Source organism: Argentina silus, assembly GCF_951799395.1.
Source record: "Argentina silus genome assembly, chromosome: 19".
Taxonomy (NCBI): Eukaryota; Metazoa; Chordata; class Actinopteri; order Argentiniformes; family Argentinidae; genus Argentina; species Argentina silus.
In genome coordinates, this window is record NC_139673.1 from 17,497,554 (window position 1) to 17,512,652 (window position 15,099).

Below are 15,099 nucleotides of genomic sequence, written 5' to 3' on the forward strand. Positions count from 1 at the left end.
ATTTTACCCACAATATACGGCTTACACAAAAGTAGCCTACAAGACAAATACAACATTTGAAAAAACATATTGCATAGAATCAAATTTGGGGATTGTAACGATGTCCGTTTATACACAGAGGCAGACGCAGCGTTCACAGTAAGGGAAGTACTTTCCCGTTTATTCCACAACAAGTGATCAATAGGGCTTGGGCTTTCCAGCCTCGTCGACAAGTCTCTCTGCTTGGGCTTTCCAGCCTCGTCGATACGTCTCTCTGCTTGGGCTTTCTAGCCTTGGTGATAAGTCTCTCTGCTTGGGCTTTCCAGCCTCGGTGATAGGTCTCTCTGCTTGGGCTTTCCAGCCTCGGTGATAGGGCTCTCTGCTTGGGCTCTCCAGCCTCCGTTCGCTGCTCGCCTCGCCTTCTCCAGCTTCGCTCCTGAAATGGCAGAAGCACACACATCTTAAACATTCGCCGGCGAGACTTAATTCGCAGCAGGTGTGCAACAAAAGTCTCGCCGACACAACCCCGGCCACGGTCCTGTAGCTCCCTCTACAGGCCGAACGCTGCACGTCCCCCCATAGGGATATACAGGTTTTTTTTCTTTATAAAGTACATTACAAACATAAAGTCTCATAAAGTACATTACAAATACGAAACAATTATTAGTCATATTTTTTATTAGTAATAATAATAAGTATTTTATATTTAATACAAAATAGATTAAATGGTGAAATTGGTGTGTATAAATATATAAAACTTGACTCATAATCCGTATAGTGCTGTTTTTGGAGTAATTACTAATTACTAGTAATTACTAGTGTGTGCGGACTGCGCTCCCTGTCCCGTCTTTCTGCTGTGGGGCAGCGGAGCACTCTTGCCCCATCGTTGCGAGGGGAACAACGTGAGCGTGTTTGGCGTAAGCAGGGAAAACCTCACGCAAATTATATTGGGTATGAATTCTGCCTAGCAACAGGTGGCGAAAAACTATTAAACGCTAATGTCGTTAACGTGGTCTGACATGACAGGAAATAATCACAAAGCAATTCAGTTCATCTACTGTACGTCTATCGCTAATGCTAGCTAGCTAAAGTTTTCACAATGAATCGTGTAGATTATTTGTTGACCATGCGGTTTAGTACATTGCATTTGGAAGAGAAGTTGGAGATAAAACGTTTAGGGCCAACAGGAATGGTTTGACAAAAAGAGATGGCTAACCGCTACCACCTCGAAACATGCGCTGTTCTGTTTCCCATGTATGATTTTTGGTGGAGACTATTTGGGCATCGGCTGGATTCAAAGACATTATACATCTGTCAGAACAGAACAGACACCAGCGACTGAACGGCCTTGACATGATTTCCATTGAAAATGCGTTGATCCAGGGACAGATGGATTTCAACAGTAAAGTCATCGAGAGGTTTGCTGAAGCAACGAACCGCCGCGCTACTTTCCTATTCAAGTGAGCGGGTCTGTTTGGACATGTATGACAAATGGACAATGCGCCGTTCACTGTAGACTATATTGCTTTTGTTTTGTAGTCATTTTAAACGTTATACTGGCTGTGATATAAAGTGGAGGACTAAATGTTACGTATAGGCCTAATATCTAGACAGTTGATGGGCACACTTGTTACTTGTCGCTTTCAGAACCCTGGACTGGGCTCCGGCTGTATAATCATATAGTTCCGTTAATTAGCCTAGCCTACTTTCCGTGATTTAATGTGACTTTTGTAGTGTGTTATAGCCTCTGCACTGATGCTATTTATTTCACATTTAAAATAATACAATTGATAAAACCTGATTAAACTTTCCTACAAGTTAACGATGTGCCGAATGCTTGTATTTTGATTAAACATGCAAGTTATTGAAGACACGTGTCTGTCTCATCTTTTTACTTTGTTGCAGTATAGGCGTTCTGTGTCGCGCTGAAGCGTATGAAGTGTATTCAGTTATGGGGTTTACTGTACATACTTTTTCTCTGCACTGTTCCTGCTGCAGAGGATGCGTAAACGATTTTCCCATGTTGTTTTTTGGTTGTGGTCTGTGTTTATACATTTAGGCTATTAGTTGTATCCTACTTTTCAGTTTTACAAGTCAAATCTTATGACAGATGAGATGGCACTTCAAACGATAAAATGCAGGTACATTTTGACTACTGCTGCACTACGATACCCATAGATAGACCCAATACATTGGTAACTGCACTACTTATACAGCTCATATACTGCTTATACTGTTCATACTGCATTCTATATTTATTCTGCTTATAATGTTACTGTTAATACATATATTGCTTATACTGCACTACTTATACTACTCATATACTGCTTATACTGCTCATATACTGCTTATACTGCACTACTTATACTGCTCATATATTGCTTATACTGCTCTACCTGTATATATTGTTCACATTGCACTTTTCTGCTTTTTTGCACTTCTGGTTAGACGCTAACTGCATTTCGTTGTCTCTGTACTTGTACTCTGCACAATGACAATAAAGTTGAATCTAATCTAACACCTATTTATTGTCATGTTTTGATGGCATGTTGTTCATTCTCATGTTATGATTTAGTTTGTGATTATACACACGTTTTTAGCGTGATGATAGAGACCCACTACCAGACGAGTACAAAACATACACAAGTCACATGCAAATCCCTGCACTGCAGACGACAGACAACAACTGTCTCTGTACAACTAGTCCTGGACCTCCACTAATAGACAGATACAAAGAGAGCAGCATACAGTAGCAGCAGAGCCCAGAGGCGAGGCGAGGCAAGGCAAGGCAAGTTTATTTATATAGCACATTTCATACACAGAGGCAATTCAAAGTGCTTTACGTAAAATAGATAAAAAGGAAAGAGCATGAAAGAAAAATTAGAATAAAAACGCATAAAAGACATAAAAAATGAATAAAAGTCACAGTGCATTTTAGGGTCACAGTGCAATTATTAGCGCCAATTTAGTTTCAATTTAAGGCAAAAGCGAAGCTCTTTTTTTTTTTAAGCCCATTTTTGAAAGTAGCCAGTGTTGGGGCTGATCCTAGATCTATGTGTAACATAATAACTGAGAGACCTGCAGCAGGGCAGGTCCTCATCCCTGGCTGTCTGCTTTGAGCTGGTTGTCGTTGGACTCCTGGCAGCGGAACAGGTCCATCTCAATGGGGATCTGGTGAGAGTCGACACACAGTTAAAGTATGAAGGAACGAGTAAAACAGATGTCAGCGTTACACTATGAATGTTACCTAATACAGTGTCACTGTTACGTTCGGGTAGCATTGCACTATAAATTCAAATAAACTCAAACTCCTGGACAACCTCTCTTGGGTCGACATACATTAAAATGGCCCTATGAAGTCTCGAGGGAGTTTTGCAGAAATACAAATAGCTTTTTTTTTAAATCTCACACTTCCATCATTTAGTAGGTAGCCTATACTGAGGATGATTGGCGCCTAGTACTGAAAAATGCAATCTGGGAAATTAAATGGGGAGTACATACTCATGCAGTACGCAAGTACAGAATTGTAGTATGGGGGTTCAAACCCGGGTCTCCCATGTGGAAGACACAAACGCTACTATTAAGCCAAGAGGACATCCTCAAGGTCTGAGGGCGACACTTCAGTTTACATGTCTCAGGCAGGGCTACCTCATCACGCGAGTGTGATTCCAAAATCACCTCTGCTACATATAGAAACGCAACAAAGTCATAGGTACAAAATTATATTTACAATCATTGTATCATTATTTTGTCTCACCTCTGTCTCTTTGCAGACGGTGAAGTTGAACCTCTGTAGAATCTCCACCATCGCCAGTTTCATCAATACCAGAGCGAATCGCATCCCGATACAGTTCCGTGGGCCCAACCCGAACGGCATGTTGGTGTATGGGTCGATGCTCTCCTTGTTCTCCTTACTGAACCTTCACACGGAGAGTTCAGAGGAGGAGGGGTTAAAGAACATATCAATTAAATCACAGTAATATGATGGTTATACATGGTTGAAGAAACCTGTTTGTGTTTGGTCGTCGCATTTAGGTTTGTTTTATGGTTGTTTGTGGAACACTGCTCATATCGTTGCTGTTGTGATTGATATTGTGGTTGTGGTTAAGATGTGGCCCATTACCTCTCTGGTTTGAACTCCTCTGGGTCTTCCCACACATCGGGGTCACGGTGCAAGGTCCAGATGGGTAACATGACAACCATACCCTTGGGGATGGTGATGCCGCTGATCTCAACAGATTTCTTGGCGACTCTTTCAAGTCGATGGGGTACAACCTGAGAGACTCGTTGATCACGCTGTCTAGATAGTCCATCTGCATCAGAGCCTCGTACTGGATAGGAGCCTGAACAGGGATATTACACTCACATGAGCACTAGTGATTGGTCGTTCACGTAGCCGTAGCCCAGAACTAACTCTTTTTCGTCGCAAATCTGAAGAGCTGTTAGTTTTTTGTGTTCTTTTTTTGGGAAATGAACACAGTACTGTACTTATTCTAATCTGCATAGCCTAATTTCATGACACCCGCATACAGAACGCCATTACTTTCAATGTACGTGTGTAATAGAGACTTGCTTTTTTGTTGTACATGAATAAACAAAAAAATCGCTAAATAATGTTATCTTGATAGTTAGAAGAAAATACATTTAGATTCCACTGAACAATGTAAATGATAGATGTACACAAGGATCAATCAGAAGTCAAAATGCCACTAAACTGGGCTGCTTTTAGTGGATTGACTGCTTGGAATACTGAATGTGCTATAGTCTATTATTTCCTATCACAGTCGACAGACTACAAGAAAACTGTCAGGTGGTTCAAATGTGAATAACTTGGTATCCATTCCATTAACTGTGGCCGGGCAGCACCGAACAGCCCAGAGAACATTACCATGGTGCTTTTGAATATTAGGTCCCTATCTGGCAAAACCTTTATTGATCTTATCTCAGAGCGAAAGCTGCACTGTAATGTTTTTATCTGAAACCTGGCTAAACATGAATGCATGTCAGTCTATTAGAAGTAGGGAAAAAATATATTTTCGCTCCATTACTTATTTAGCCATGTCGCTGAGCAGATGAGAATTTCATGATGAATATGAATATGAATAGTACACCATCAACAGCTTCCTCCTGTGATAATGATTTAGTAACCAGCTTCAACACCAAACTAAGGGCAACTATCGACTCTGTAGCACCACTCAAACTGAAAAAGGCTGTGGCCAAATTTAAAAGAATTTGCAGAAAGTCTGAGCTGACAAAAACTGCAGGTCCACCTTGATATTCTTCGAGAGCATCTTTCTGCTTTTAATAAGGCAATAAAAAAAACGCCAAGCCGGATCATTTCTCAAAATTGATAATGAATCATAACAACTCAAACAGTGCTCTTTTCAACGATTGACAGCCTTATAAATCCCGCCCACAAGACACCTGGTGATCTGCTCTCCACCTACAAATGTGAGGGTTAGGGTTAGAGAAACAATAAGAGAAACAATATTAGGTGAGGAGGATCACTCAGGCAAGACCTGAAGATGTGTTTGATGACTTGTTACCCCACCTTCCACCACATGGAAGCACTATGAACTCTTTTGCAGTGGTCATACAGAAATGCTCAGCAAAGTGGGGGTCTGTTCATCTGCACCTAAAACTACCATGGTGAAACCCCTCCTGAAGAAAAGTAACTTAGACTCTTCAGTCCTTAGCGATTTTAGGCCAATCTCCAACCTTCCCTTTTTAAGCAAAAAAATAATAATTCTTGAAAAAAAGGTGTTCAAACTGTTAAATAATCTCCTTCTTCCCAACTGTACCTTTGACATGTTCCAATCTGGCTTTTGTGCCGATCATAGCACTGAGATAGCACTATGTTGTTAAGTTATTAACTAGGTTCTTAATGACCTTAGAATTAATTAATTAATGCTGATGCCAAAATGCTCTTTGTCCTTGTCCTGGTCAAACTGTCTGCACACTTAAAGACACTACTTACAGTAACACTAAGCACCAGGCAAAAAAACAAGGTGTTACCATTGACTCAGATCTTAATTTTGAAACCCATATCAAGAATGTGACTAAAACATATTTGTATCACTTAAAGAAGAGTAAGTAAGTTTGCCGGAAATCTGCCATCGTGGAGAAATTCTGTCTGAAGTTGTCCAAACAACAACATCCTCCCTAATAATAATATATCCCCCCGAAATGAACTTGCAGTGTTGGACATTAGCTGTTGTGTTTCTACATGCGCACACGATTGGGAGAGGCAGCCACCAGAGAAAGGTCAGTCTACTCCCCTAGAACACCCCTGGCACTCACAACATGTTTATATGCAAACCGAATGTCAGGTAGGACACTGCATTTTAAAAAGCGTGTTTTTATTCATAAGGGATTTATTATAAGGGATCTTGTTCCCTGATCGCTACCGATTAAAGATAGTCATTACAACCGTTAGGAAGCTTTTAGAACGCTTGAATATTACATGGACCTTTACAGAACACAGCTGTAAAGGTGCAACCTTTCCTCTCCCAGGCTGACACTGAGAGACGAATGCATGCTTGTATTACTAGCAACCTTGATTACTGTAACACTCTCCTGTCTGGTCGACCAAAGAAAGCTCTTGGCAAATGATACAAAATGCAGCAGCACGAGTCAGATGGAGAGCACATATCACACAAGTCTCTGCACTGATTACCTGTTAGTTTTATAATTTATTTTAAGATAATTGTATTAGTTTAGAAATCACTCTATGGTCATGCACACCACTGCATGTCAGACATGCTTTTAAGGTATATACCCTGTAGATCCCTCAGGTACTCAGGTACTGGCCTTTTAACTATTCTGAAGATTCCAACAACACCTATCTACTTCCTGTTTCAAATGAATAATACTGGGCAGAAGTCTGCACAGGGATGCTACAGACACATTAGCACACTGCAAAATACTGTCACCTATCTAACCATCTGTAGGAGTCTGCAGTGCACAGGGGTTACACACTCATCAGTACCCTCTAAAACACTGTCACTATCATGTCACTATCACACTGTCACTGTCACTATCACCTGTTCCACATGAATAGTACTATATAGGAGTCTGCAGAGGGGTTACCTTGTTGGGAAACACAGTGTCTATCTCCTCCTGCAGCTTGGTCATAATGTGAGGGTTGGTTGCCAGATTGTAGGCCAGGAAGGACAGAGAGCTACTGGTGGTCTCATAGCCAGCAAAGATGAACATCATTGCCTGGGACAAGATCTCATGGTCACTCAATCCTATGATGATGGGAGAAATGGGGTGGTAGGTGTGAGAAAGGGACGAAGTAGAGTATTTCCACGGTGTGTTTGTAGGTATAGGTGTTTGAGGCAGGTACTGTATGTGTGTGTGTTAGATGCTAGTATACAGTGTGTGTGTGTGTGTGTGTGTGTGTGTGTGTGTGGATGTGTGTGTGTGTGTGTGTGTGTGTGTGTGTGTGTGTGTGTGTGTGTGTGTGTTTAAGGCAGGCACCTTTACTCTGCTCCTCTCCCTTTGAGTTGCTGTCTTTCTGCGAGTCTATCATCAGCTGCAGGAAATCTACCCGACTCTGGAAGCAGGCTTACGTCAGATCAAAATCACATGAGAACTACCAGATGCTACCAAATCTCTACAATTGTATTACACAATACTGGCTGAAGATCGTATATTTGATCAGTTATATTTACATACCTTCCTGGTGCTAGCCACGCGATTGGACTTGATCTTCTGAAAGACAGCGTAGAAGAAATCTGTGACCGAGGCAGGGAATATGTTTGCCATGTTTGCCATAACAGGACCCATGAAGGGGAAGAATGCTGGACGGACAGGAAATGCCACGGTTACAAACAGGAACAGGAAATACCATGATACGTGACTCCAATCCTATTCAATGCACAGCCCTGTCCAGAAACAACTCCTAGGCTCTATCCCTAGACACTTCTGTATCCAATCCACTCAGATCTCCAAGTGTCCAGCATTTAGGAACTAGAGGTTGGTTCTGGACACGGCCCATGTGTTTGTCAAATGAGTAGAGCGCAAACCATTGGTAGTGTGGTTTATGTCAGTCTAATCAATGAAATCAATAGCTTCATTTATTAAGCACAAAATGACTGAAAGCTATATGGGGGCAGTTGTACCGACTGTGAGGAACAGTGGGCTGAAGATGTCAAACTTGAGCATTTTCTTGATGTTGGTCACAATGGGGTCGGAGGGGTTGTGGAGGGAGTCGATGTCGACACTGAATGAAGTACTGACGACCACATCCATACTGTATGGTCCAAAGAACCTGGAACACAACCACACAATCTCTGACCACCAGAACCACAACCACAAAATTAAAGGGGGAGTTCACTGAAATTACAAATTCACCTTATCGTCTCGGAGATAAATACTCACTCCTTTAGTTCAATGGGCTCATCGTTATCAGCCGTCTTCTTCAGATTGCTGACCAAGTTACCAGAGTGCTGCTTCATGATCCTGAGCATCTGAGTTGGGAAGGATACATGGAAAAATATCATGATTGATACGTGGATTAATATGTGCAAAACATATATTAATATCATGTTTGAAACAGGAATTATTTTAATGTTTATATAGCCTGAGAATATACATCCATACAGGATACATTATGTATATAGTCAAAGAATAAGTGACTCCAAAGATGAACTATTATTCTATACTCTGTCATCTGACCACTGAACTTATCGAAGATAAGATCAAATATACTTTATTGTCCCGGATGAAAATTTGTCTTGGATTAATTAATTAAAGTTGCTGCTTCACACAACAACAAACAACAATGAATACACACTATACACATAGTACAAATCACACACACACTCTCACACACACACACACACACACACACACACACACACACACACACACACACGCGTCAGAGTTGTTAGTCATTCATTTATTTGTGTTGTATAAAGGAATGAATGAAAGAAGGAGAGGAGAGATGGGACTGTACCTCTTTGATTCGCCCACTGGTGAAGGAGGGAGACAGGACACTGCGGATCCGTCTCCATGCATCATCCTCAGCGATAAACACGGCGTCATACAGAGGCCCGTTGAGATAGATATTCTAGAAAAATTATAATTATTATATGCTGCAAGATTAACCTACTATTAATAATGCTATAATAACAATGATATTATCTATTTAAGGAGCCCTTATGTTTTTTTCCCCATACAACAACTTCAATTTATTACCCTCCTGTTAGTGAAAAGGGAGTAGCATTCCTTGATGAGGATGGTTTTGATCATGGCTGTGTCCATGATACACAGGATGGGCTGACGGCCATCATAGATCCTACAGACCAGCAAAAACAAAGATAGTTAGATATACACTCACAGAGCACTTTATGAGGAACACTATACTAATACTGGGTAGGGCCTCCCTTTGCTCTCAAAACAGCCTAAATTCTTCATGGCATTGATTCCACAAGATGTTGGAAACATTCCTTTGAGATTCTAGTCCATGATGACATGATTGCATTACTCAATTCCTGCAGATTTTTCAGGTTCACTTTCAAGATGTGAATCTCCTGTTCTACCACATCCCAAAGGTGTTCTATTGGATTCAGATCCTGGGAAGGCCACTGAAGAACACTGAACTCATTGTCATGTTCATGAAACCAGTTTAAGATGACTTTTGCTTTGTGACATGGTGCATTATCATGCTGGCAGTAGCCATTAGAAGATGGGTCAATTGTGGCCATGAAGGGATGCACATGGTCAGCAACAATACTTAAATAGGCTGTGGCATTCAAGCAAATATACCGTGGATAGAGACAGACAGACCCATCACAGATCCTGCACTCTTAGAAAAAAAGTGCTACCTAGAACCAAAAAGGGTTCTTCTTCCACTGTCCCTTTGAAGAAACCTTTTGGGTTCCATGTAGAACCCTTTCCACAAAAGGTTATACAGTACCGTGCGTAAGTAATGGGACAGTGAAGCATTTTTTCTTCTTTTTGGATTTGAAATAAAAACTTTTTTATTTTTCCCCAACGCGGGAGAATGATGCCCGTGATGGGCCTAACCCAAAACTCAAAGAATATCTCGCTGTCCCTCTCCTTAAATATCATTCCCAACAAAGGACAAGGTGTGAGATACATTACAATAGCAAAGCAATTGACAAATGGTGAAAGCTGAAAAATCTGAAACATAGTCAAAACCTTAGGCTTGCCAAAATCAAGCACTGATGAGCTCAGCAATCGCAAATGGCTGAGGCTTTACTGCAAGATGCAAACCACTAGTTATCCTTAAAAAGGATAGTCAGGTTAGAGTTTGCTAAGAAGTACCTAAAAAGCCTGCAGAGGTGTGGAAAAAAGTCTTGTGGACAGATAAGGTGAATATTATCAGAGTGATTGCTAGAGGAAAGTTTGGAGAAAAAAGGATCTGCCCAAGGTTTACAGCATACCATCTCATCTGTGAAACATGGTGGAGGGGATGCTATGGTTTGGGCATGTATAGCTGCCACTAGAACTTGCTAACTTATCATAATTGATGATGTTACTGCTGACAGTAGCAGCAGAATGTATTCTGAAGTGTACAGAAATATCTTGTCTGGTCGAGTAAAAGCAATGCTTCCAAATTCATTGGATGGCGCTTCATCATACAGTAAGACAATGACCCAAAACATACTGCCATTGGAGCTAGGGAGATTTTCAGGGCGAAAAAGTGGAAAGTTCTTGACTGGCCATGTCAATCTTTGGATTTAAATCCTATTGAACATGTATTTCATTTTCTGATGGTAAGATTATGGGCAAAAAGACCTCAAAAACTGAAGATGGCTGGCCTGGCAGAATATCACCAGAAAAAATACCCAGCACCTGGTGGGGTCAATGGGTCCCAGACGGTTTGCATACAAAGTAGTGTCGACCAAATACTAAATATGAGTGCATAATTTCGACCATGTATACCAATACTAGACAAAAGAAAAGAAAAGAATCTCACAAAAAGCAAACTATGTTCTGACAGGGTTTGACTGATCTAATACGACATCAGATCTGGATAGGTTCCTTGATTTCCTCTGAAAGGTGACATAGGCATGAAAACATGTACACAACATCAAGAAGAAACCATTGATTAAAGCCAAATCAATTGATAGAGGCATGGCAGAAAATGTGTGTTGTCTCTTTAAAAGAAATGTTAAAAATCTCTTTGTTTTCCCTGAATGAAACAAAGCACAGGTGTTTAAAAGGCCAGCCCCACCCCTGATTACAATGATCCACACGTGGAGACAGCCAAAGCAACATAGATCAATAAGACATCGCACATGTCACACCAGAATGTGTGTTGGCAAGAGTGTGCCCTTATAGCCAGGATCCACTCACCACCTCTCTGGTCACATCTCCCTGATGTTGGTTATGAAGAACTTTATGAATGTAGTTAAATGTATTTAATATTAATTATTGCCTTGGTTTATACTCGCTTCGGAATTGTAGGACTTTTGTACGAGCAAAGTGCTGAATATCTTCTCATAGATACACTGTGCTTAGCATGTACTGCTGAAGATTATGTTAATATTATGTTAAGATTTAAGTAGTCTCGTTCCCAGACACTTCTGCCCAAATGCCCAAAAGGTCTGTTGGACCAATGCGTTAAACTTCATTGGCCTTCATTAAGCCAAGAGCAAGAGCGTCAAAAATGGGGACGGGGCATAGCCATGGGCTTTACCTCGCATCAATCATCTTCCACAGCACATTCCACACATTTCTGATAAAAAGCTACACCTTGCAGCCGTGTGATTAGCTGAAATCAAATAATAACAAATACTTTAATCAGTAACCACCCTACGGCCAGGTTTGAGTCGTCGTTATTCCAGACTTATATGCGCTGTGAGCGATAGCCTGAGGACGAGGTTAACATTTAGGTAACCTGCGAATAACCTCATGCACTAGAAAATAAAACAAACTTAATTGCTACATGGCCTGTTAATTTCCATGCTCATCTTTGATGTCAAGTTTTTAGGTTGTTTTTTTTATCAGAGGGATATTTGGCTACTTTCAAGTGCCATAATTGCCAATTAAAAATGGGTAGCCTTTTAAAAGGGGCAATCCTTCATATATCCCACAATTCAACACCAATCTGTTCTCTGGAAAAATTAATAAAACATGAAAATATTGGGTTTATGCCCTAACCATTTTTTGTAAATTTGGGGCTAGACACTTCACCCATTTTCATCACATTTACATTTACATTTTTGACATTTAGTAGATGTTTTTATCCAAAGCAACTTACAACAAGTACATTTGTCTCAAGTAAGTGAATCATCTATACATCAGTCATCATAAGTGTGGGGGGACATGCAGCGTTCGGCCTGTAGAGGGAGCTACAGGACCGTGGCCGGGGTTGTGTCGGCGAGACTTTTGTTGCACACCTGCTGCGAATTAAGTCTCGTCGGCGAATGTTTAAGATGTGTGTGCTTCTGCCATTTCGGTAGCTAGGCTGGAAACGGCGAGAAAGGCGAGGAGAGCGGACAGTGGAGAGAGAGAGACGCTCTGACGAGGCTGGAAAGCCAACGAACTTTGATTGAACGATTACTGACTGTATGAATAAACGGGACCTTTCCCTCACTACACCGCTGCGTCTGCCTCTGTGTACACGGACACCACTACAATAAGAAAAACAAAACTATGCTAGGACCAGGGGCCATTGGCAGTCACAATGCTTTTTAAAAATGCTTTACAGTAGAGGAACTGTACAGGTGGGTAGTGGAAGGTGAAGAGGTCTTTAGGAGGGACAGTCCAGATGTAGCCTGAAGAGATGGGTCTTCTATCTACGGCAGAAGATAGGTAGTGACTCTGCAGTCCTGACCGCACTGGGAAGCTCGTTCCACCACCGGGGCGCCAAGACAGTGAAAAGCCGTGACCAACGAGCGCGACCACTGCATCCTCTTAGAGGCGGCCAGCCGAGGTGGAAGAACAGAGTGGTCAGGCTGGGGTTTGACATACAGTATGTATTCACCGTCAAATGTTGTTCACTTTCCCAAACCCCTGCCTGTGTAAGTAATGAGACAACAACAAATGTTTTGTTCTTTCGGCTCTATACTCCAAACGTTTGGATTTGAAATTAAACAATTACTACAAGGTTAAAGTAGAGATTTTTAGCTTTTATTTGATGGTATTTGTGTACACATTGGTTTCACCATTCAAAAATTACCTCACTTTTTATGCATAGTCCCCCGATTTCAGTGTACCCAAAAGTAATGGTACAGACTTATCAAATGTCCAAATGAAGCAGTCATGTTTAGTAGTTAGTGGACAATCCACTAGTATTTAACCCTACCAGACGCTGAGCATCTTCTTTGGTGATGCTCTGCTAGGCCTGTACTGCAGCCATCTTCAGTTGTTGTTTGTTTTGAGGTCTTTTTGCCTAAATTCTTATCATTAGGGAAATGTAATGCATGTTCAATTGAATTTTAATCTGAAGATTGACTTGGCCAATCAAGATCTTTCCACTCGTTGCTATGGCAGTGTTTTGGCTATGGCATTGTTTTATTGTATGGTGTGGCGCCATCCAATGCATTTGGACGCATTTGCTTGCACTCAAGTAGACAAGATGTTTCTGTGCACTTCAGAATACATTCTGCTGCTGCCGTCAGCAGGTACAATCATCAATTAAGACAAGTTAACAAGTTCTAATGGCAACTATACATGCCCAAACCTAACACCCCCTGCACCATGTTTCACAGATGAGGTGGTATGCTGTAAATCTTGGGCAGATCCTTTTTTCCCCAAACTTAGGCAGACCTCTGCAGGCTTTTTAGGTACTTTTTTTAGCAAACTGTGACCATCATTTTTGATGATAACTAGTGGTTTTTGATGATAACTGTGTCTTCCTCTTAGTTATAAACAAACCAGAATTAAATGCATAGGTCTATGTATGGATGGATGGATGGATGTTCTCATTGGAACAGCTGGAAGACTTTCTCTGCATCCCCGAAAAAACACATGTATGCAAACACACACACACACACACACACAAACACACACACACAGGCATGTTTAAGATATGCGTAGCCCATGTTTATTAGTTGACTTAGTTGTGGGGTTAGTTTAGATACAGCGCACGATGCAACAAGCAGGTACAATACACCTCAGCATTGCTATACCATCGTGCTACCACAGGGAACTGGTACCCGCATAGTTAGATATGGCACTGGTCCCACACTAGAGAGAACTGGCATGTTCTAGATCATTATACGAGGTAACTAGCTAGGAATTATGTCAAACTAGAAAGTGCTCAGTAGTCCTAGGGCTACAAACACAAGGTGGCCAACCCTCCTGCAAACAGGGTGCTAATATTTCTCAATATTAGCTTGTCAAAGCTAGCCAAGGTTCTCAGCTGTCCGGAAACAACAAGTAACTTAGTTAGCCGACTGTCCCAAGTGCTAGCTGTAGCCTACACATGTGACCTAGCAAGTTATAATAATAACCTGAGGAATTATTGTTGAGCTAGGGTTCAACAATAACAAAGAATTGAGAGCTCACAGGTTAGCCTGCTAGCTCAGAAGGTGAAAATCGTCGTTGAATGTCGAGCTGAACCGTAGGATTCTATCAGAGACAATCTAACGCCCCATGAGAATCATAGGCTGAGGTGTAGCCAACTACAACAATACTACTGCAGTACACTTTTATTTTTTTATTTATTTTTTAAACTTTTTATTATCATTTCCTTTTATAAATTGCAGTCATACAGTATGTCACAACAAATCTTTTTGATGGTACAGTAAGGTGCCGCGGGTAAGTCCACAGAAAGGTTAACAGTCCATGGATATCTTTCATCTTAACCAATATATATGTGAGGTATGATCATTATCTCAGCAATACCACATACATACAGTATAGATTACATTTGGTAAATTATAAGGTAATGTTCAACAACATTATCACCATTATCATCATCAACAATAACAATAACAACAACAATAATAATAACAATAACAACAATAATAATAACAGTAACAATAATCTTTAAAAAAATATATAATAATAATCTGCATTTCAATCATATCAAATGAAAATGTAGGGCAATGGATGACCATTTATTTAGGAATACATCTACTTTCAGTTGTAATAATGCTGTTGTATATTCCATGTTGTAAACGTTTTGGATTCTTT

General features: G+C 40.8%; 2 pseudogenes across 2 annotated transcripts in view; both read right to left on the reverse strand.

Moving 5' to 3' along the window:
• LOC310819882 (cytochrome P450 3A27-like) overlaps positions 1-559 on the reverse strand; it is a 186,679-nt pseudogene extending 186,120 nt beyond the window's left edge. The window contains exon 1 of the transcript in view: positions 534-559. The product of the transcript in view is annotated as a cytochrome P450 3A27-like (transcript). The remainder of the gene's footprint in view (positions 1-533) is intronic.
• LOC310819883 (cytochrome P450 3A27-like) overlaps positions 171-15,099 on the reverse strand; it is a 181,615-nt pseudogene continuing 166,686 nt past the window's right edge. The window contains exons 2-12 of the transcript XR_014555118.1: positions 9,184-9,283; positions 8,942-9,055; positions 8,365-8,453; positions 8,106-8,254; positions 7,660-7,784; positions 7,462-7,537; positions 7,069-7,229; positions 4,103-4,322; positions 3,737-3,899; positions 3,058-3,150; positions 171-415 (exon numbers count right to left, since the gene is read on the reverse strand). The product of XR_014555118.1 is annotated as a cytochrome P450 3A27-like (transcript). The remainder of the gene's footprint in view (positions 416-3,057; positions 3,151-3,736; positions 3,900-4,102; positions 4,323-7,068; positions 7,230-7,461; positions 7,538-7,659; positions 7,785-8,105; positions 8,255-8,364; positions 8,454-8,941; positions 9,056-9,183; positions 9,284-15,099) is intronic.